This window comes from Varanus komodoensis, unplaced genomic scaffold (assembly GCF_004798865.1).
Source record: "Varanus komodoensis strain SLA01 unplaced genomic scaffold, ASM479886v1 scaffold8, whole genome shotgun sequence".
Lineage (NCBI taxonomy): Eukaryota > Metazoa > Chordata > Lepidosauria > Squamata > Varanidae > Varanus > Varanus komodoensis.
The window spans coordinates 5780143-5800630 of NW_025336481.1; positions in this window are offsets into that span (position 1 = coordinate 5780143).

Genomic DNA, 20488 nt, shown 5'->3' on the forward strand with positions numbered 1-20488 from the left:
TCTAAGCCATGTGCTGGCAGCAAAGTAGTCCCCAGGCTAAAAAAATGCAGTTAATCTCACAGTAGCACTACAAGTCAGACAGGAGCAATTTTCCTACACCCTTTCCAAGAATCTATTTTCCTAAAGGTCAAATATTTTCTCCTTGTGAAATGATTAAAAAGAACATATTTCTGGCTTCAGGTATGAATTAAGTGAAATGTGTGCATAGGTTTCAAGGGACTATATGAAGAAGGCTGCTTCTGGGTCAGCTCTGCCATTTTCATTCTGTAATTCAGCTTTACACATGGGCTGGGGGAGGCAAGAGTCTAGTCCTTATGATAATATGAAAGAATTACATACTGAAGAACATGCTGCCGTTGGGACCTCTTTCCACCACTTCTCCGCTGTTCCATGCTGATGATTTCTGTATAAAATTTGACTTTCTTCTGTAAAACCTTGGAATTGTTCTTACCAGGATCCTATTTCTGCAAATCCGCTTTTGTTTAACATAGTCAAAAGTAGAGCTGATACCAATTCTACATAAATTACCCAGAAATATTTGGTATCCAGTATTGACATTTGCTTTTATGGTTCTAGTCAACAGTTCTGCAATATTGCAGTAGAACAAAGTGGATTCTTACAACAGAACAGAGCTTTGTTCAGTAGCCAATCAAAACAGTTCTGAATTTCTGTATTAAAGTGTCAAGATCCAAATCCAGTGTACAATCTCTGACCATTTCAAAACGTGAAATATTCTGGGTTGTTTGCAGCTTGGCTGTCTGCTTCGGTTGCATTTGGCTGCTTAAGGTTGTCTCTGTTTTAATTAATAATGAATACACAAGATGTTTGCGCTTAGAAACAAACTAAAATGATTAGAGTCTTCCTCCCGACTGCGGGTGAGCTCTGAGGTGAGAGGGTTTTGTGTCAGAGGACCAGTCAGGCTGGTAGAAAAAGTCTTGTGCTTCTCTCCTACATGGCACACGTGTTCTTACTGCTGCCTCAGTGCAAAAGAAGATCTTGGGTCCTGGAATAGTTGCTGGATGACCACGCTATCATTTTTGCATCTCCTGCTCCAGCCACAGTGCGAGCTCCTTAACACTGTAGCTGCAATGAAATGAGATTCTCTTGAGTTGCTGCACGATTGTAGGGAGCAAAGCCAGAGCAGGGGGCCAAATGCACCTCCCTATGCAAAGTAGGCACACAGAGGTGAGATCATTTTCAAAGGGCCTCTGGGAAGACAGCTGCTTTCACCTCTGGAAGTACCACTGCATCTCTTTTGACTTTGAATATTTCCTCAAATGCCGTAACTTCAATTTGCAGTGTTAGAAATGGTTGGGGTTTTTAATGAACATGCAATCCATGACATACGCACCTGGCACTTTGCACCCTGTTGATTGTATTTCTGAAAATACATAGGATTGCATTCTAAAGAGCGTTTGCAGCATCTGCCTGCCCTGAAACAGTGCTGTCCTCAGAAAACCTTGTAATCTTTGAATTTCAAAGGCAGGAACATGAACTGGCTGCAGCCAGTACTTTAAAACACCCCTGAAAAGGTCTCATTCAGAAAGGAAGTATTTTGGAAGAAGCTTCCCTCCGACAGTGGTTTTGTTAACTTTTTTCTATTTCAGGGCTGAAAGGAAGGGGAGCAGAGTTGCTATTCCTTTTTTTTCTTTGTTTCTGAGCGTCCACGTCTATTGCCTCTTCAAAGCAATGTCAAGATATTCTGCATCTACATGTGTTAGTGCTTTACTGCAATTTCTTTTGTAGGCATATTGGTCAAACACCCAGAAAGGATGCAATTCTGTGCAGAAAAACATCTGGAGAGAGCAGGGAGGGGGTGCTGTGGGGAGGCAGAGGGAGAGGAAAGGGGGGCTGGCTGGCTGGCTGCGGGTAACTACTGGTATTTCAATGCACTGGCTGGCCACTTGAGCTAATACCTGAGAGGGTCTGGGGGCTAGCAGAAATTCTGGGCAACCTTGCCCTTTTTGCCTTTGGCTCTGCCCTCCTCTACCCTGTGGCCCCCTAGAACAAATGGAACATGGCCCTCGGGCTGACAGATTCTGCACCCCTGCTTTGACTGCATCCCTCCAAGAAAGAGAAGCTTTTGCACAGCCCACCCCTATGCCAGCTCTTGATCACAGGGCTAAACCAGGCCTGGCCACAGTTTCAATTTCTAGGCTGCAGGCAGGGTAGAAAAATACAGTTTTAAGAAGACTTGTTTTCTAACCTGTTGGAGGGACCCTTTACCTGGCACGTTCCCATGGCAACAGATTACTGCTAAAAATGTTTGCCACAGCCATGCCCAATTATCATGTAACAGTTAAATCAATAGGGGTCAATAATGCTGCTTGCATTAAACTAGCCAGCTTTGTTGGGATGGCATGTATGTGCTTTTGTGTATCTGTTCTCTTGCTGCCTCGCCAAGGTCTCCTGCCATTCTAATTTGTTTTCTACCTGGGATGCGTATCCTGGGCAGAACTGGAGCAGCTCAATTGAGGTATTAAAGGGGAGCGGGCATAAGAGAACTGCAGGAAAGATGCAAAGAAATACAGAAGGGAAAACATTTGAATATGTATTTGGCAGTTTCAGTAGAGGGGAGACTATGCTCCATGACTTAAAAAAATACACCAAGGAACTACAAGTGCAGCACCAAGAAATGCTGATTTTTGCAATCTTTACACAAATGATGGACTGTGGATGATTTCCCCTATTTTGTATAATCTATTCTTCAGTCATTCATGTCAGTTATTTCTGATGGACAGGCTGAGAAGACATTACTTATGTAGCTGAAGCAGCATGATCCATGCGCATGAAGGAGCTCTCTGCAGATGGAAGGGACTGTGGAAGGGCAAACATTATTTAGGAAAAAGAGCTTAAAGGTGTGGGGAGAAAACCCCTAAAACAGCCTACAGGGGATTTTTGGGCTTAGCGTGGCTATGGAATGCTGCCTGAATTGGGGATGGTGGTGGAAGAGAGAAACCAAGCCAACAAGCTCTTGGGAGGTGTCCTGCTTTGCCTTGGGTTCAAAGAAAAACAGCATTGGAAAACTTGAGTGTATCTCAAGCTGGCTGGAGCTGGGGGTCAGACTAGATAGCCCGTGAGACCCCTTCTGACTTGCTCTGTTTCTATGTTTCTCATTGGCGTACATGGGCAATGAACAGGCAGCAATAGCATTTTTACTTTAAGTCAGAACAGGTACTGTATTTTTCGCTCTATAAGATGCACCTGACCATAAGATGCACCTAGTTTTTAGAGGAGGGATCCATGGAAAGCTTCCTGATAATCACAGGCACATTCCCCATCACTTCCCCATGGGCTTCATTAAAAGATGGGTTGCCATTTGAAAACACACACCGACCTGTGATTAACAGCTCTCACCTGCGCCGGAGGAGGGGGGCGGGGCAGGGCGTGCTGAGCGCGTGCCGGCCAGGTGGGGCCACGTGGTGCAGGCGGCCGGCAGCGTCCCGGGCGTCAGGCGCACACACATTCGCTCTATAAGACGCACAGACATTTCCCCTTACTTTTGAGGGGGGGAAAAGTGCGTCTTATAGAGCGAAAAATACGGTATATAATAACCTTCCACATTTCACCTGAATAGGTGCAGCGGTTTCTGTGCTTCACATTTGGTGGGGAGGAGAGGTTGTATATAAAGGGAATGCCTTTATAACTTTTTGATTTTTTGGCAGAATTGGATGTTTTTCGGGGTTGTCCCTTCTGAACAAATGACATCTAACAAATTTCAGTCAGGTGTGTAAGTGTGCGCACACACATGCACATAAAACGAATCTTCAGCTGGGCAGGGCTGGATTTCCTCCTACATGGTATGAGGTAATTTGCATAAAAATAGTAAACATCATAGAATGAATATCTTTTGCAACTAGACAGACAGCGAAGTTTCCAAAAGGTATGTGCAGGGGTTTTTGTGCCCGGGGATTCTTTAAAGTTTTGGGAGAATGATTTTCTTCTCTTCCCCACCTGCCCTGTGGTTTTTTCCTGCAATTTGTATAACTAGTGCATACATTTTACAGGTAGGATAGGTTGCCAAACAGACTGAGTCATTGCTTTATTTCCGTTCCAATTGGCACAGGAAAATAAGTTTATTCTGCATTCCTCCCAAAGCCACTGTGACTGGAAGTTCAAAGAGAGCCCTGGTAAAGTTATTTCCTGGTTGGTAGCATGGGAGAGTCAGTGTAGTATAGTGTAGTGGTTAGAGCGCTGGACTGGGGACCCAAGAGATCCTAGTTCTAGCCTCCACTTTGGTTCACTGGGTGACTTAGGGCCAGTGGGTGACCCTTAACCTACCTTACAACGTTGTTGTGAGGATAAAATGGAGAGAATGAGGATTTTGTATCCCACTTTTGATTCTTTAATTGTCACAAATAACTAAGCAAGAATTGTCTGTCACAATGTGAGCTGTTCTCTCTTCTCTCTGTGTGCTGTTTCCTTTTTATAGAGAGCTTAGAGAGAAATGCCACCATGTTTAGCACACAGAACCTCTGGAGCTGTCCGGAGAGTTTGGGAGGAAAGCCATTTGATGCGAAATGCTTCCAGGAGCCCCTGCATTGCTTGGGACAAAACTTGAATCATTCTGAAATCAGATGGCTTCAGATTTGAATTCTGGCTTCATACAAACTAGATGGAATGTGCTTGGCTCCTTAATGCACTGGAAAGACCCATTTATTCTCTTGGAAAGCAGTTTGGTGCTGCTGTGATTTGCTGTGGTCCTGAAGTAGTTTTATAGACCGAGCATATGTCCCTGGACTGTTCTGATTCCCCCTCTGAGGAGAGAGTTTGAGATTGGCCCTCACTCCCGTGCCCCCTTGCAGTGGGCATGACAGCCTACCATCTGAGCATGGAAAAGGGGTCTTGGAGAGGGGAAAAGGTGGCATTCCAGTGGGCAGGGAAGGAAGGGGACCGGAGAGGTTGAGATAACTCTCCTCCAGTCCATCTCCCTTCCTCCCTGAACCATAACCGCTAGACAGGCTAAAAAGTCCATCCAGAGAAATCTGCAGGATAGAGAACCGGAACACAAAGAGTGCCTCCGATGTGATTTGGACTTCCGGCTCAGCTACGTGGGATCGCACCCATCAAGTGTTTCAGCTGAGTTTAATTCTGTGAATGTCTCCATTTAGAATAGTTTTGGGTCACTCCACTGCTCAACAGCAGACCTCCATCCTTTTCAAAACTGCTTAGAATTAATGGTGGAGAAAACACATGGGAAGGGAAAATAAAAGTGGAGATATGTAAGATACCAGGTGGATTTAAAGTGCAGCTCACAAACATTTTGTGGTGTTAATTTGAGCACTGATCCTTAATGAGAGCCTAAGGGACATTTAGTCAAACTGTGATGAGGAAAGTTTCGGATGAATGATGAATGCTGAATCCAGAGTGAGTAATCAGAATACAATCATTCACAAGTGGGAAATGTTGTTTTCTCCAGCTTCTTCCTCCGCATTTTGAGGCAGCTACAGGTAGATTTGGTCAGGCCTGTGGAAAGGTGGAAAGGAAAGATTTCAACTAAATCTTTGTGAAGAGTTGTAGGTTTTTGTCTTAATAGTGGCAGTCTTTGATTTTCCCCAATTAAATATGATCTGGGAAAACCAAGATGGCAGTGGTGATGCTCTTTCTCCACCCTGAGAGAAGTTTGCCTCATCCCCGAAATATTTCTCAGAACAAGAGGATCAATTCTGGGGTAGGTGGGGCACTGCAGAATCTGGTACAGAAGAGGCTGCTTTTATGGAGCGCTCCAGTGCTATTCCTGAGATGCTCAGTTTACGTTCTGGCTTCTTGGGAGATCTAGAGACTGCTTTGGGTCACATATGGTGCTTTTGTTTATACAGCCACAGGAAAAATAATGTGTCAAGCGGAACGCTTGTTCGGTTGTTGTTAAATACAATGGCCAATGGACCAAGCATGAGGTATGGAGAACTATGAACTATCCCTCTCATGAAATTGATCTTTGTGGAGTCTTATCATTCCATAGTTATTTTTGTGGCTACATTTATATCCACCCATTTTCCCCTTCCAAGGATCATAGAATAGTAGAGCTGGAAGGGGCCAGAGGACCATCAGGTTCAACCCCCTGTTCAGTGCAGGACTCCAAGGTAAACCATTCAGATTCTCTAGGGGAGGCGCCGATGTCGCCGTCTGGTTACATATTGTTGGATGAGTTTCAGTTGTTGCAGCCTGATGATGTGGACAAGGTGCCTGGGCAAGTACGCCCTACCACCTGTTTCCCTGACCCTTGCCCGTTGTGGCTGCTGACCAAAGCCAAACACGGGATTGGTGCCTGGATCCTGGAGGTCATCAACGCCTCTCTGAGGGACAGCCGGGTGCCTGCTCCTCTTAAGGAGGAGGTAGTCAGGCTGGTCCTAAAGAGGGTGTCCCTGGATCCAGAGATGGCCGCCAATTATAGACTGGTGGCCAACATCCTGTTTTTGGGCAAGGTGTTGGAACGGGTGGTGGCGGGACAACTCCAAGCTCTCTTGGATGAAACTGATTATCTGGACCCATTTCAGTCCGGCTTCAGACCTGGGTATGGTACTGAATCTGCCTTGGTCGCCCTGTACGATGACCTGTGCAGGGAGAAAGACAGGGGGAGTGTGTCCCTGTTGGTCCTCCTGGACCTCTCAGCGACTTTTGATACCATCTACCATGGTATCCTCCTGGATAGGCTGGTGGGATTGGGAGTAGGAGGCACTGCTTTGCAGTGGCTCCGCTCCTATCTCAATGGCCGGTTCCAGAAGGTGGTGCTGGGGGACTTTGGCTCTGTGCCGTGGCAACTTTGACATGGAGTACCGCAGGGTTCCATTTTGTCCCCCTTGCTATTTAACATCTACATGAAACCGCTGGGAGAGGTCATCAGGAGGTTTGGGCTGCAGAGTCATCAGTACGCTGATGATACCCAGCTCTACCTCTCGTTTTCCACCAATCCAGGTGAGGCAGTGGCTGTGCTGAACCGGTGCCTGGCCGAGGTAATGGGCTGGATGAGGGCCAATAAACTGAAGCTCAATCCAGATAAGGCGGAAGTTCTGTTGGTGGGTGATTCGAGCCCCTGGGTAGGTGACTTGGGCCCTGCCCTGGATAGGGTTGCACTCCCTCTAAAGGACAGGGTCCTCAGCTTGGGAATGCTCCTCAACCTGGAGCTGTCCTTGGAAGCCCAAGTGACAGCGGTGGGGAGGAGCGCTTTCCTTCAGCTTCAGCTAATCTATCAGCTGCCTCCCTACCTGGAGGAGGATTACTTAGCAACAGTAACACACACATTGGTTACTTCCCGGTTGGATTTCTGTAATGCGCTTTACATGGGGCTGCCCTTGAAGACAGTCTGGATACTTCAGATGGTGCAAAATAGAGCTGCCAGGATGCTGTCGGGGACTGGGTGTTATTCTCATATAACCCCAGTCCTCTATCAGCTCCATTGGCTTCCCATTGAAGTCCAGGCTCAATTCAAGGTGCTGGTTATCACCTACAAAGCCCTTAACGGCTTGGGACCTGGATACTTGAAGGAATGCCTGCTTCCATATTTGCCTTCCTGCCCCTTGAGATGGGCAGCAGAGGCCCTCCTTCGGGAGCCCTCCGTGAGAGACATCAGGGGGCAAAGTACCCGGAGGAGGGCCTTCTCTGCGGTGGCGCCCCATCTATGGAATGTGTTCCCCAGAGAGGTCCGCCTGGCGCCATCGTTATTTGTTTTTCGGTGCCAGGCTAAGACCTTTTTATTTAAACAATATTTTAATAATGTTTAATATTAACTATAGGTTTTAATTTGCAGCCGGAATGAATCGGGTTTTTAATTTGTATAATCTGTATTTTTGTACTATGTACTATGTTTGTTTATTTATGTATTTATGTAAGCCATCTCGAGGCGTTAAGCGATGGGACGGCATACAAAAACTCTAAATATATAAATAAATTCATCTCAGGTGGCTGTCTCAGGTGGGAGGGCCCACAACTTCCCCAGGTCATTGATTCCGTTGTTGTATTGCTCCTAACATCAGAAGGTTCTTCCTGATGTTCAGCCAGAACCTGGCTTCCTTTAACTCGACCCTGTTATGTTATATCCTGCAAATCTGGAAGTCATTCCCTGCCCTTCCTCATCCAAATCATTAATAAAAATGTTGAAGAGCACTGAGCCGAGGACTGAGCCCTGCAGCGCCCCACATGTTACCCCTCCCCAGTCTGAGAAGGCCCCACTGATGGGCACTCTTTGAGTCCGATTCTGTCGCCAGCTGTGGATCCACCTGATCATTCTTCCATCTAGCCCACACTTTTAGCTAGTTTGCTAATCGGGATTTCACGGGACATTTTGGCAAAAGCTTTGTGAAGGTCGAGATAGATTATGTCCACGGCACTCCCATAATCTATCCAGGAGGTTTCCAATTCAAAAAAAAAAAAAAAGAAAGAAATCAGATTAGTCTGGCAGGATTTGTTCTTGAGAAATCCATGTTGACTTCTACTAATGGCTGCATTGTTTTTAAGGTGTTTGCAGACTGACTGCTTTATAATCTGCTCCAGAATTTTCTCAGAGGTTGGTGTCAGACTGACTGGCTTGTAGTTCCCAGGTTCTTCTTGTTTTCCATTCTTGAAGACAAGGCCAACGTTAGCCCTTCTCCAGTCATCTGGCACTTCCTCTGTCCTCCATGATTTCTCAAAGAGAATAGACAGTGGTTCTGGGAGTTCTTCCCCCAGCTCCTTTATGACTCTAGGATGGAATTCATCAGGCCCTGGAGATTTGAATTCTTTGAATTTAATTCAGCACAGGAATCCTAGTCTTCCCAACAGCAGTCCACTTCTCCATTTTATTCTTATTACAACCCTGTAATGTAGGTTAGGCAGAGAGCCAGTAATTGTTACAAAACCATCCTTAAAATTTAAAACAAAAAGAACACTTTCAAGCTAGATTAGATCCAATCCAAGCCATTCTTTCGAGAAGACAACCCTTCTCCCAACATTTAATTAAACCGAAACTGAAAGACAATGCGGGGATGAGAGCGTTGGACTGGGAACCTGGGAATCCGGCTGCAGTCCCCACTCAGCCGTGAAGCTCACCGGGTAACTTTGGGTCAGCCACAGACTCACAGCCTAACCTACCTCACAGGGTTGTTGTGAGGATAAACAATGGAGCAGAGAAGAATTATGTAAGCCACCTTGGTGCCCCTCACCAGAGGGAAAATGGCAGGATATAAATGCAGTATCGTAAATATTTAAATTCTGCCAAATGGGCTGGTTTGCATGTCCAGAATCAAATGGGTGCATGGAGATTTTGCCTAGATCGGGGACCCTAACAAGCCAAGTTAGAGTTAGGGGCTCACCTTTCTATTGGTGCTAGTGGTAAACTATGGAAGTCAGAAGCCTTGCCAGTGCCCAGCAAACTGTTCCACGATCCGCACACAGATCCTCGCCTATTTTCTGCCCATGCCTGCTCTAAAGTATGTGCATTCTTTACGTTGTTTTTGTCATACATCACCAATGCTCTGCCCTCTGAGCAGCAGAGAAATGGCACCAAAAGGTATCCACACTCCTTTCTGGTCTTCTTTGTGGCCTATTTATTTATTTATCCATTTATATCCTGCCTTTTTCCTACAAAGGGCTCAAGGCAGCTGAAATCATTCTCCTCCTCCATCTTTTCCCCACAACAACAACCCTGTGAGGTAGGTTGGGCTTTGGGTCTGTGACTGGCCCAAAGTCACCCAGAGGGCTCCATGGCTGAGCGGGGACTCGAACCCGGATCGCCTGAGTCCCAGTCCTGCGCTCTGAACCGCTGCGCCACACTGGCTCTCACTGGCTTTTCTGCTGCTCAGAAGAGAAAGCAGCCCCTGTGGCTCCCCAGAGAGCCTGCGATGGGTCCATCCTTAGAGCAAGGCCGAGGCAGGGAGCTGCCCCTAAGATCAGACTCATGGAGGAGGTGGCCATGCATGGCTGCCAGTCTGGATGGCCGAGGGCTACCTCTGGGATCAGAGGCAGTGCGAGTGGGGCAGGAGGGGGCTTCTGACCCTAATCTGCAGGCGGGATCCTGTGGGCAGCCGCTAAGGGAGCAGAATGCCCCTCTGCACAGGCTCTTGGCCGATCCAGCAGGACTCTTTGAGTGTTCCTACCGTCACCACCACCATCCCGGGGAAGGTGGGGGGGCCAGGGGGCCAGGGCGAAAGGGGAGCGAGCAGGGCAGTGGGGTGGGGGCTCTCCTGCTGGCCAAGTGCTCCCCAGACTTACAGACTCAAGTCCGTTCAACCAGGGAGCAAGTCAACAAGGTAAGTTCCCCATCTTAGGAGCATATGTCCTCCTGAATAACAATGCGAGGGTTCTTCAAAAAGTTTCTGCACTTTTAAAAACTCTATTTATTAAGAATTTCCAAAACAAGTGACATCATTTTCCTACATAGTCATCTTCCCTTGTGATGCATTTTTCCCAGCGTTGTACTGACTTTTTAATGCCAGCAGCAAAATATATATAAAACATATTTATATTTTATAAAATATAAAAGTGAGGAAACTTTTTGAAGACCCCTCGTAGTAATAACATTACACTGCCCCACAGCCAAAGTTTTCTAGAGGCCCAGCACAGTCACAGGGGGAGTTTTCCCAGGATCCACGAAGGATGCCAGGACTTCCTGGATCTTATGCCTTTCCCCCCCACCAGCCTCCATGGCCACTTGGGCCTCCTTGCATGGAATGCTTAGGTTGCTAACACTGCCTCTAGTACCCTGCAGCAAGGGGGCTGCCATGGGGCAGGGGGCTGCTAGATCCTGCCACGTAGCTGGCTGCCCCACAGCTGCCCATGGGGGCCTGGAGGAGTTCCACAGCTGTGGGATCCTTCTCCATCCGTGTCTCCTCTGGAAGCAATTGTGATTGCAGCTGAGAAAGCAAGTGCCCAGAGAAAACCCTTGAAATATTTTGCATCATGCCGTAGGGTGAGGAAAAAACTACACAGGTACAGAGTTAAATAAATGCAATAAATTGTTGTGATGAAAATCCAGCGCAAGCCAGCGGCAGGGAACGGAGGCAAGAAAGTGCCCAGTGCCAGGTTCAGATGTGCATCTTCTTTCCCCCACATGGAGGAGCTGTTGCTATAAGAACATGTTAGGTTTCTATGCACATCTTTTCCAGTAGGGCTTGGAAAACATTTTCTAAACACCTCTGTGCTTCACTGCATTTTTCCCTGAGACAGTGCTCAACATTTCTTTAGCATGTGAATTTTAAAAATGGAGCGCTTTTCAATCTAATAATCATGGGCTGCCTGCTAAACTGCGAAAAGGAATTTCTGGGCTCTGGGATGAGTCCCCAGATAGGTAGATGTGTCTGCTAGAAGAAAGCATTTTTTGCACCCCTTTCGCCGTGGTGGAAGCCATTAAACCTCCCAGAAGCTGGTGGTACCTTTGGCACCCTCACCCACAAATGCCTCCCATGTGGGGAGGAAGCTCAACCCACAAAACTTCCTTAGGACCAGATGGATTATACTGGCCATCCTATCCCTGAGGCTTTTATCTCTCCCTTGCTCTCTCCGTATAAAACTAGTATGGTTCTGTTTAGGAATTATTGCCAACTTCTCATAGATCTTTGGCCATTGGGCAGTACAGAACTGAAATTTATAATCTTAAACATCTCCAAGGCTACAAGGATAAAATCTGAAGTGTGGATGGAAGTGGGCCTAGAAGAAGTCAACCCCTTCAGAGAATGGAGCTGTCAAACCTCCACGGGTGTTGGGCTCCCCTACCCTGTCCTACAGCCCTGGTTTTTGTCCCAACAAGAAGCAAAGGCAGGAAAATAAACCTTCTCTGGGTGCAATTCATCCCAGCACCATCTGGGTGGCTGTAGGTTTTGCCAGTCTTATCTTCTAGGACCTGCAACCTCCCGTGCCGGAATGCAAAGCCCATGTCCCTTTCTCCCTTGAAGCCCATGCAGAAAGGACCATGCTGATCGCCTCCCGGGGGAGACCGATCCACACTGCCTCATGTCTGCTGCCATGCTTTCTCGTGGCACTGAGCGCATGCACACCTCCAAGGTCGGAGACTCACATGCCTTGAGGCAGGAAGGCTTGCATGTTGCCCTACATATGTTTGAAATTATTTTTTATTTTCAAATCTTGCTTCTTCATTGTATGTTAATGTGAACCACTTGGGGATTTAAATATATTAAGCAGTATACACATATTCCAAATGAATTCATTGATTTTAATGGAAAAGGTTTCTCTTCCTGGATAGAAGACAGAGTAATCTAATAGCTGGGTGGAGTGGGGGACACATCCCTGCTGGAAGATCCACCAAGTTCAAAGCTCTACAAGAACCAGCCAGTCCAAAACTCTGTAGGGCTCACTCCTGACAGGGCCAAAGTTGTGGGGTTGAGGGTAGGGACTCTTAATAAAACCCTTTGTCATTCCTGACGGAGTGTTTCCACTTTCCCTCCCAGAAAGAGGGAAAGCAACTACTGCAGCTGTGGGGCTGCCCTAATTTTTCTCTTCCCAAGGTTGGTGGGGAAGCGTGTCAGTCAACATGCAATGGGGGGGTGGGTGGAGATGGCTACGAGCTTTCTTGTTCTTTGTCACTTTGCATCAACTTTTTGTGGTTAAAAAAATAAGTTACAGAATGGATTAACCTTATTTACATGAATCTTATGGGGAAATGAATCTTACGGCTCACTAGAGAGCCAGTGTGGTGCAGTGGTTCAGAGCACGGGACTGGGACTCAGGCGATCTGGGTTCGAGTCCCCGCTCAGCCATGGAGCCCACTGGGTGACGCTGGGCCAGACACAGACTCGCAGCCCAACCTACCTCACAGGGTTGTTGTTATGGGGATAAGATGGAGGAGGAGAATGATGTCAGCTGCCTTGAGCCCTTTGTAGGGAAAAGGCAGGATATAAACCGAAAAACAAATTGACTTGGCTCACGACCAGTTTGGGTCATGACCAGAGTCCTGGAATGGATTAAGTTCGTGAGCCAAGGTACCACTGCAGGTTTCTGGCTGGAGAACGCGGCAGAGGTCCAGGCTCCCAAAGTACCCTATTCAAGCACATGAGGCTTGCACTACAGTGTCCGTGGGTTGTATCTGCTAGTTCTTATTGCCTTCAATAGTTGTGAGCCACTCAAAGAGCTTCCACTCTTGGGAGGGATAAAAATGCCGCCAAAAACATAGAAGGCAGATCCCAGAATCTGTCCAGCAAGCAATAAGCAAACCCACGAATCCAGAAAAAGGGAGGGAGGGAGGGTGTTTTGAACCCCTTTTAGGCCTTTTGGGGATGCTCCCAGCGAAGGGAGGTGCCTTGCAGTGGTGGCCGGCTAAAGATGAAAGGGGTAGACCAAAGATCCAAAAAAGGACCATGTATTTTTAGCTTATGGCCAGCAGCAAAACCTTACAAGAGTTATTTACTCGTAAGCCTTTTCAGATGGGAAAACCCTGCAAACCTCCCAGGAACACGCCACACACACCAGAATTGGCCATCAGGGAAAAGGGGGCAGGGCTGGGGGAACTAGATGTGTTCATTGGGGAATCCTTGTGGCCCAGCTTTGCACACCGTGTGGTTCAGAGGTTCAAAACTCCATCTTGGAACTGGATGGCATCCCTACATAGTGCAACGGATCAGTTCCTCCTTCCTTCCTTCCTTCCTTCCTTCCTTCCTTCCTTCCTTCCTTCCTTCCTTCTTTGGGAGTATATCCAGGTGCTTTGCAGGAGATAAAGTTTCATTGTTTCTACTAATGATCTTCAATTAGTCCCATTCGCTGCCTAAGAATACAATCCTGTTCCTATTTAGACCAAAACAGTCTTAGTATTCCCTGTATTCCCCAACCACCATGGGAGTCTAAGCATGCCTAGGCTTGCACCCTGCAAACGGAAATAGAAGCTGGACTTCTAATCCTGTGTGTTTGCAATGTACGGCTGTGAAAGCTGGACCATAAGGAAGGCTGAGTGCCGAAGGATTGAGGCCTTTGAATTGTGGTGCTGGAGGAGACTCCTGCGAGTCCCTTGGACCACAAGGCGATCAAACCGGTCAGTCCTGGAGGAGGTCAACCCTGACTGCTCTTTAGAAGGCCAGATCCTGAAGATGAAACTCAAGTACTTTGGCCACCTAATGAGAAGGAAGGACTCCCTGGAGAAGAGCCTAATGCTGGGAACAATAGATGGCAAAAGAAGAAGGGGATGGCAGGGAATGAGGTGGCTGGATGGAGTCACTGGGGCAGTGGGTGTGAGCTTGGGTGGACTTCAGGGATGGTGGAAGACAGGAAGGCTTGGAGGACTGTTGTCCATGGGGTCGTGATGGGTCGGACACGACTTCGTAACTAACAACAATTCCTGTGTGTATGAATCCCCTGGAAAGTTATGTGCCACTGGGGCATTTGTAGTGGTGGTGGGGACCCTCAGTGTAATGAGAATGGTGGGTGGGCCTTGGGGTCGGGACAGGCAGGCGGACTTGGGAGGTGGCATGGGATTTCTTGGTTGAAGCCTGGATGGCGCCATCTTCTACACGGCTTTTTTTGTAGCTCCTGATGAATAACTCGGGGAGCTTCTGTTCACATCCACTCTACTCCTTGTTCCATGAAAAACATATAAGGTGGGATAAAATGTTTTTAATAAATAAATGAATACCTGGGCTTTGTGTGACTGCTTCTTTATTCACCATTTGTGTGTGAATGGCCTCGAACAGATGGAATAGGCTGTACAGTGAGCTGGGTGGCATTGTTCAGAATGAGAAATGTGGTATTGTTTGTACATGCTTAGTTTTCAGAAGAGCTGTACTCACCTCCCTACCTCTGACTCCCAGGATAGGTAGCATAAATGTGTTTGTGAATAATTTGAACACAGTCAAGAATAGAATACTTCCAAACTGAAGCTCAATCCAGACAAGACGGAGGTCCTGTTGGTTGGCGGATCGGGCTTCGGGGAGGGTGAATCGAACCTTGTCCTGAACGGGGTTGCACTCCCTCTTATTATTTTTTTTATTATTATTATAACATTTCTATGCCGCCCCTTGCCGAAACCTCGGGGCGGCTTACAACATGATAAAATACATTGAAATACAACAGTACATAATAAATTACCATCAAATATAACAATACAAAAAATACATTGATTTACAAATACAAAATTAAAATTATCAGTATAAAATAAAAATATAGGAGGAGAAAGAGAAGGAAGAAGAAGTTGCCCAGGCCAGATCATATGTTTTAACAATTGAAATGATGTTTAAATAAAAAGGTCTTTACCTGGCGCCGAAAAACCAGTAACGACGGTGCCAGGCGGACCTCTTTGGGGAGTGAATTCCATAGGTTGGGCGCCACCGCAGAGAAAGCCCTCCTCCGGGTACTTATTCTCCTAATTTCTTTCATGGAGGGTTCCCGGAGAAGGGACTCTCCCGCAGATCTCAAAGGGCGGTCGGGCATATACGGACGTAAGCGCTCGTGCAGGTAGCCAGGACCCAAGCCGTTTAGGGCTTTGTAGGTCATAATCAACACCTTGAATTGGGCCCGGGCTTCAATGGGAAGCCAGTGAAGCTGATGGAGGACTGGAGTCATGTGAGCATAACGCCCCGTCCCCGTCAGCAACCTGGCAGCTCTATTTTGCACCAATTGAAGTGTTCGGACTGTCTTCAGGGGAAGCCCCACGTAAAGCGCGTTACAGAAGTCTAGGCGGGAAGTCACCAGCGCGTGTGTCACCGTCGTCAGGCAGTCGTATTCCAGGTAGGGGCGCAGCTGATTAATCAGCCGAAGCTGAAGGAAGGCGTTCCTCGCTACCGCTGACACCTGAGCTTCCAAAGAAAGCTCCGGGTCGAGGAGTACACCTAAGCTGCGGACCTTATCCCTAAGAGGGAGTGTTGCACCATTCAGGACCAGGTCAAATCCACCCTCTCCGAAACCCGATCCGCCAACCAACAGGACCTCCGTCTTGTCTGGGTTGAGTTTCAGTTTATTGGCCCTCATCCATTCCCTTACCTCGGCCAAGCACCGGTTCAGCACAGCCACTGCCTCACCTGGATTAGTGGAGAATGAGAGGTAAAGCTGGGTATCATCAGCGTATTGATGATTCCGCAGCCCACACCTCCTGATGACCTCTCCCAGCGGTTTCATATAGATGTTAAATAGCAGAGGGGATAGAATGGAGCCCTGTGGTACCCCATGGCATAGCTGCCATGACGTAGAGACATGGTCCCCCAGCACTACCTTCTGGAATCAACCGTCGAGATAGGAGCGGAACCACTGCAAAGCAGTGCCTCCAACCCCCAATCCCGCAAGTCTATCCAGAAGGATACCATGGTCGATGGTATCGAAAGCCGCCGAGAGGTCCAGAAGAACCAACAGGGATGTACTCCCCCTGTCCTTCTCCCTGCACAGGTCGTCGTACAGGGCGACCAAGGCAGATTCAGTACTGTACCCGGGTCTGAAGCCGGACTGAAAAGGATACTTGGGAGTGCTCCTCGACCCGGAGCTTTCACTGGAAGCTCAGGTAACAGCAGCGGCGAGGAGCGCTTTCTCTCAGCTTCGGCTGATCCATCAGCTGCGCCCCTACCTGGAGTATGACTGCCTGGCGACAGTGACACATGCGCTGGTGACTTCCCGCCTTGACTTCTGTAACGCGCTCTACGTGGGGCTTCCCCTGAAGATGGTCCGGATACTTCAGTTGGTTCAAAATAGAGCTGCCAGGCTGCTGACGGGGACTGGGCGTTATGGTCACATGGCTCCAGTTCTCCGTCAGCTTCACTGGCTTCCCATTGAAGTCCGGGCCCAATTCAAGGTGTTGGTGATGACCTATAAAGCCCTAAATGGCTTGGGTCCTGGTTACCTGAAGGAGCGCTTATGTCCATATATGCCCGGCCACCCCCTGAGATCAGCGGGAGAGGCCCTTCTCCGGGAACATTCCGTGAAAGAAATTAGGAGGGTATGTACTTGGAGGATGGCTTTCTCAGTGGTGGCGCCCAATCTATGGAATGCGCTCCCCAGAGAGGTCCACCTGGCGCCGTTGTTATTTGTTTTTCGGTGCCAGGCAAAGACCTTTTTATTTAACCGGCATTTTAACTGTTAGTATTACTACATTTTATCTGGCCAGGGCGGCTTATTTTATATTGTATTTTTGTATTTTTAATTTAATGTTTATATTTATTGTAATTTATATTATAATTACTTTTAATTTATTGTTGTAAGCTGCCCTGAGGCTTCAGCGAATGGGGCAGCATAAAAATGTTTTAATAAATAAATAAATAAATAAATAAATAAATAAATAAAATTGAGTCCTGGAAGGATAAACATCATGCTCCTGTGGCCAAGATATCTAGAGTACATATCCCCAGCCAAACAACCAACCCTCCTCTGCCCCCTGTTTACACAGCTTATGCACTAAGGGATCCTGGCGCTGACCCAACTCCTTCTCCTGCTCCACTTCCCTTCGTCTTTTTCCCTGTAACAACCTCACTGACAGGAAGCTGCAGCTGGCAGTGGCTATCACAGGCCAGTGTTCAAAATTGGCCAGGACTCAGTGACCCAAGCCAAACTATCAGGGGGCCTGGCACTGATCTCCATTCCAAGGGGCAAGAGTTACATGTAGACTTCCGCATTGTAGTTCTGGTTTCATTAGGCTTAGTTAAGCTGGCTTGCTATGGCTGCCTCTCTGAGTTGCTTGGATCTCAGGGGAGGATACCAAGCAGGAAATCTGGCAAGGACCTGGCTGCCTGAACAGAAGTGCCGTCTTGGATCAGACCAGGGGCCCAGTAGCCAACCAACTGCTAGCTAGACATGAGAAGAGCAGCAGTTTCTGGTCCAGGTTACCCAGCAACTGGTATGCATAGAGAACTGCCTCTGGTCCTGGAGGCATCAGGACTAGAAGCTTACCTTCTGTGAATTTGTCCAATCGCCTTTTTCAGGGTATCCAGATTGGAACCATTCCTCTCTCCCTGAGCTGTTGCTACATGTGTGATCACTTCCCTAGGACTTTTCCTAGGATGTATTTTCATGGAGCTCATTCCAGCTTATTCCTACAGAAAGGAGGATTGTAATTCAGCCCAGGAGTTACAGCTTCTGCTGCTTTTAGATAACTTGCTCATTTGATGCTCTCTCTGAAACATTTGCTTGATTGGAGGCTTATTTTGTAAAGATCTCTTTTGCACATTTTTACTATGGTGTATTAGCCTCTGCGTGTGTTTTCACAAAATAACCCTTGTCACCATTCACTATATGAGGCAGAAGCTGGGGTGTGGATGCACGGATGTATGGTTGTGTTGCATTGAACACTTGCTTCAAGGAGTGATCTTAGGAACATAGAAACAGAGTGAGTCGGAAGGGGTCTCCCGGGCCATCTAGTCTGATCCCCGGCTCCAGCCGGCTCTGCTCACGACATGCCCACCATGTGCATGTCCAGTCTTTGCTTGAACACCCTCCCTGATGGGGCCTCAGCCACCTCCCTTGGAAGCCTATTCCATATCCTAGGGGTCCTAACCATCAAGAAGTACAATCTTATGCATGTTGAGAGAGGGAGAGAGAGAGAAGGCCTGCGCAATCATAGGACTTTTCGCTCTCTTAATGTGTGTAGGGTTGTGCCTGATTTATTTGATGCTTGGTTATTCCCACCCTGCTACTTTGAGCAGCCAGCAATACCGGGATAAAAAGCCAGTGTGGCCTGTTGGTGAGAGACTCGGGAGCCCTGGGTTCTAGTCCCCACTCGGCCATGAAGCTCCCTGGAGACTTTGGGCCAGTCACAGACTCTCAGCCTCACCTACCTCACAGGGCTGTTGTGGTGAGGATAAAATGGAGCGGAGAAGGATACCTTGTGAGAAGAAAAAAGATACTAATGCAACATAATGCTAATAGATGGACCAGTGAACCGACTCAGTGCGAAGGCAGCTGGAAGTGGTGCTTCAAAGTGGTCTAGAAAGCGTTCGCTATTAAACAGTGCATTGGCATCCCCTGTAAATTCCTTCCTTTCAAGACAGTCAAAGCTTGGCCTCCCCCTTGTTGTCCTTGCAGGGAGCAAGATGCCTGGTGCAGCTTCCCATGAGCCAAGCCTCTTACGGAAGGAAGGGGCTCCCACTGGGCTGGAAAGGGGAAAGACCGCTGTGCACAGACCTGGAAGACACTCCCCACCCACAGTCGAAGGTGCTGTGGCGATAGGTCCATTTCCACCCGACAATTTCTCCTAATTCACCTTCTCATCCAGTACTCTGTGGCTCTTGTCTGCTTCTCAGGATGAAATTCAGGGCAGGCATGAGGGTAAACTAGTCCCACTCCAGGGTTTGCATGCTTTCCGTTTCCCTCCCCATTCCCTTTCCTTCTATAGGGTGTGAACCCGTGTGTGGTCTTATCTTTAATAGGTGTGTGGCCTTAAAATTGCATAGTCACTTTATTAATTGTTCATAATAGTCACAGCAATAATGCAGATTACACAGTATGGAATCATCTAGCCAAGAGAAGAATGGTACCAGGAGAGAGAACAGCCTATTGGGCCAGATCTGGCCCGGTTGCTTCATTCCTTTCTGGTAATAAAAACCTCTGAGTTTGTTCTCCCTGTCAGGGTCACATTATGGATATTTCCTAAGAGGAATCTCCTGTTGGTGATCACAGGAATTCTGTTTCTCATGTCACTGTGCTGGCCAAGCAGTTCCGAAGTCTTTCACCACTACATGATCAATGCCAGCTGTCACTACCTGGGGTCATATTTATGAGCACTAAGGATGGAGTGAAATGCATGGATCCAGCACTCCAAAGCAAACACAGAAAACCTGACTCAGAAGGATGAGCTTTTGAGGGTGGCCCAGAATGAACGGAAGGGTTTTGTAATGCACACATTGGCCATGCCCACGAGCATTTGCCATCTTCGGTATTGCACTAATGAAAGCACACGTTGAATCGGGCATCATGTTTCCAGTTCTCATGGTGGTGCAAATAACAGTTGAAAATGGTGTGGTAGAATCCGGATGGTTCTAGCACAATGGAGAAGCCATGTTTGTGACTTGTGTTAATACACAAGATGTTGTGTAGAAACCTTTTTGCATGCTGATGCCCTTCCCAAATGCTGGAAGGCCGGGAAATGTGTCCTCTTGTCCATCCATGTCATTTCCAGTAACACTGCACTTGTCGCCAGAGTACTCAAAATTTCGTACGAGCACTTCTGAGCACTGCAGCTTGATGGGAGCTGAAGTCCAAAGCAGGTTGGAGAAGGCAGGATAAATGATCTAAGATACTCTTTCAAGGCTCTTTCCTGGGACCCCACTCCACTGCATGGGGCAAGCGTCTGGCCCGTTCTCTGGTGGGACCACAGTTGTAGACTGCCCTTCCCAGAACGGTTCGCCTGGCGCCCATCTTAAGGACATAAGAACATGAGACAAGCCTGCTGGATCAGACCCAAAGTCCCTCTAGCCCAGCACTCTGCACAGGCAGTGGCAAACCAGCTGCTCACAGGATCCCTCCAGCAGGAGGGGTGCAAGGCCTCCCCATGTCCAAGCCCCTCAGCAACCGGTGTCTGCAGGCGGGCAAGCTGCCTCCAGTGAACGAGGAGCCACACGGCCCGCAAGGCCAGTAGCCACAGAGCACCTCCTCCTTCATG